This window comes from Triticum urartu, chromosome 7A (assembly GCF_056163025.1).
Source record: "Triticum urartu cultivar PI428250 chromosome 7A, HENAU_Tu73, whole genome shotgun sequence".
Classification (NCBI taxonomy): Eukaryota; Viridiplantae; Streptophyta; class Magnoliopsida; order Poales; family Poaceae; genus Triticum; species Triticum urartu.
The window spans coordinates 291,226,203-291,229,761 of record NC_141879.1 but is presented as its reverse complement, the minus strand read 5'-3'; the positions used below and the strand labels follow the sequence as shown (position 1 = coordinate 291,229,761).

General features: G+C 40.0%; 1 pseudogene; it reads left to right on the top strand.

The window, feature by feature from the left end:
- Nucleotides 1-571: 571 nt before the first annotated feature.
- LOC147959345 (uncharacterized) lies at nucleotides 572-2,744 on the top strand (annotated as a pseudogene).
- The last annotated feature ends 815 nt before the right edge of the window (nucleotides 2,745-3,559 follow it).

Sequence of the window (3,559 nt, the reverse complement as noted above, 5' to 3'; positions counted from 1 at the left end):
ACTATCAGTTAGAGCTCCTAAGAACTAACCCTGGAAGCACGGTAGCAGTAAAGTTGGACCAAGATGAAAATGATGGATCATATGTATTTCAAAGGTTCTACGTGTGTTTTGATGCCTTGAAGAAAGCTCTCCTGGCAGGCTGTAGAAAAGTTGTAGGCCTTGATGGTTGTTTTTCAAGGGTGCTTTCTATGGACAGATGTTGTGTGCTATAGGAAGAGATCCAAATAACCAGATGTATCCTATTGCTTGGGCAATTGTCAAGAAAGAGACATATGAGTCATGGTTCTAGTTTCTTACAAAAATAAACAAGGACTTGAAAACAAGTAATCAAGGAGATGGGTGGGTATTTATGCTAGATTAGCAAAAGGGACTTATAGGGGAAATTGAGTACATTTTTCCTAAAGCTGAGCATAGAATGTGTGCAAGACACATATATGCTAATTGTAAGAAAAAGCACCTTGACCATGAACTTCAGAAAAGGTTTTGGAGATGTGCAAAATCTCCAAATAGAGTGATCTTCAACTACAATAGGGCAAGGCTAGCACAGTTTATTGTTGAGGGTGCAAAAGATATGATGAACACTGGTCCAGTTCATTGGAGTAGGGCCTACATGAAACTGGGGTCCAATTGTGATTCAGTGGATAACAACATGTGTTTCAACAACTACATCCTACTAGCTAGGTACCTTGCTATTATCTCTATGCTTGAGTGGATTAGATGTAAAATTATGGTCAGGGTACAAGAAAATAGAGGAAGTCAGTTAACTTGAAAGGAACTACATGTCCCAACATTTTCAAAAAACTTAAGCAAAGTATAAGGAGATCAGGCTTCTGCCATGTACTGTGGAAGGAGAAAGATGGATTTGAAGTGCAAGAGCATGAGAAATTTAAGTTTATTGTGAACTTGCAGCAATGGACTTGATCATGTAGGTATTGGGAGTTGTCAGGCTTACCCTGCTGCCATGCCATCAGTGTCGTCTATAAAACAGGACAGAAAATTGATGATTATATTGCTCCTTGTTATTCCATAGAAGTGTACAACAAGATATATGATCATTGCTTACAACCTTTGGAGGGAGACGAGAGTTGACCTATTTCAACAAATCCAAAACCTCAATCCCCTAGTCATATTAGCTTGCTAGGAAGGCCTAAAATTGAAAGGAGGAAAACCTGAGGGTACTAAGACGAGCAAAGTAGGTGGCCAGATTACATGTAGTTCTGCAAATGGCAAGGACATAATAGATCTAGTTGTACAAATAATGATGCAGTTAAACACCCTAGCAATGCACACTTGGTGAGAGAAGCTACAAAGAAAAAGAAGCAAGACAAGAAGGTTTTTGATGCTCTTAAAAATCAGAAAGCTATGCAAGCTAAGGTATGGTCCATGATTTTCATTGTTTGTATTTCTATTTTTTGTACTAGTCAATAACTTGTCTTGCTTCTGTTGTTTGTATTTTTCTCAAGGTTGTTGATATAAAAGGCAAGGTAGTGGTTGTGTGTTCAAGTCCAAAGAAGTTGGAAATAAGAAGAAAATAAGGAGCCTTGAAGATCAATAAGCCTAGTTCTTAGTAGAGCGCACATCCAAGCTCTTAACCTAGGTCGTAACCAGTCTCACAAGCTAGACTTCCTCAGCACCATGTCTTCAACCTTGCTACATACAAGGAGGCACTAAGTTCTAAAAAAGGACCATCTATTTGATGAAAAGTATCTGGCTAGTTGTACTATAGACAGTCTCTGCTACATTTCTGTATTGTTGCTACATTTTTGGCAAGTTTTTGTGCATGCTAGAGCATGCTACATTCCTGGCATGTTGCTACTTGATTTGTACTACACAACTTGTTCTTCTAGACTCGTGTTGGGCCTCCAAGTGTAGAGTTTTGTAGGATAGTAGCAAATTTCCCTCAAGTGGATGACCTAATGTTTATCAATCCATGGGAGGCGTAGGATCAAGATGGTCTATCTCAAACAACCCTGCAACCAAATAACAAAGAGTCTCTTGTGTCCCCAACACACCAAATACAATGGTAAATTGTATAGTTGCATTAGTTTGGCGGAGAGATGGTGATACATGTGTAGTAATGATAGTAGATATTGATTTTTGTAAAAGGAACAAAAAACAGCAAGGTAGCAAGTAACAAAAGTGAGCACAAACGGCATTGCAATGCTTGAAAACAAGGCCTAGGGTTCATACTTTCACTAGTGCAATCTCTCAACAGTGCTAACATAGTTAGATCATATGGCAATCCCTCAATGTGTGATAAAGAATCACTCCAAAGTTCTTATCTAGCGGAGAACATAAGATGAAATTGTTTGTAGGGTACGAAACCACCTCAAAGCTATTCTTTCCAATCAATCCATTGAGCTATTCCTATAAGCGTCACAAATAGCCCTAGAGTTTGTACTAAAATAACACCCAAAAAAATCCAGATTCATAATACTCAATCCAACACAAAGAACTTCAAAGAGTGCCCCAAGATTTCTACCGGAGAAACAAAGATGAAAACGTGCATCAACCCCTATGCATATCACTACAGGAATCGGCTACTTTGTCGTCTGCCAAAGCAGACAGCAAAGGGCCAGCCTGCAAATGGCAAACATCTGCTGGCTGACGGCCCAACTTTCGGCACTGAAAGTCATGGTAATGAGCTACTTTACCGTCTGCAGAAGCACAATGGATGGCAAAGACGTTTGTCGTCGGTCCTCCTGGCCAAGCTGACGACAAAGCTCATGGACGACAACATATAACCAGGCCTTGTTAGGTGGCTAACGACAGACTTTGCCGTTGATAACCCACAAGTATAGGGGGGTCAATTGTAGCCTCTTTCGATAAGTAAGAGTGTCGAACCCAACGAGGAGCTAAAGGTAGAACAAATATTCCCTCAAGTTCTATCGACCACCGATACAACTCTACGCATGCTTAACGTTTGCTTTACCTAGAACAAGTATGAAACTAGAAGTACTTTGTAGGTGTTGTTGGATAGGTTTGCAAGATAATAAAGAGCGCGTAAATAAAAAGTAGGGGCTGTTTAGATAAAGAAGCAATAAAGTTAGTATAGCGAGTGTGGAAAAGTGGTGGTAGGAGTTGCGAAATTGTCCCTAAGCAATTGACTACTTTACTAGACCGATAGCAAGTTTTATGTGGGAGAGGCCACTGCTAGCATGTCATCCCTGACTTGGAATTCTATGCACTTATGATTGGAACTATTAGCAAGCATCCGCAACTACTAACGTTATGCTGGTCATGACCGCTGGTGATGTCCTCTCCTCCAATGGAAGTTGATGTCAAATCCCCTCCTCCAAGGTAATAATCTACTCATGCGGATTTGCTTCTCCGGGTATTTCACTCAACCCCTACAAATATTTCATGGAATCCATGAGTTCTCTTCTGTACTGATTAAGCCAGTTGCAGGTAAAAAGATTGTGCGATGAGGCAAATGAGATATTAGGGAGGAAGCTAATGTTCAGGTATGGTAGATCCTTCTCATAATTTTGCAATGGAGTCTGTTAATAGGTAATAGGGTGTTACAAAATATAATGGTGATATGCTCTATTCAGTTGTA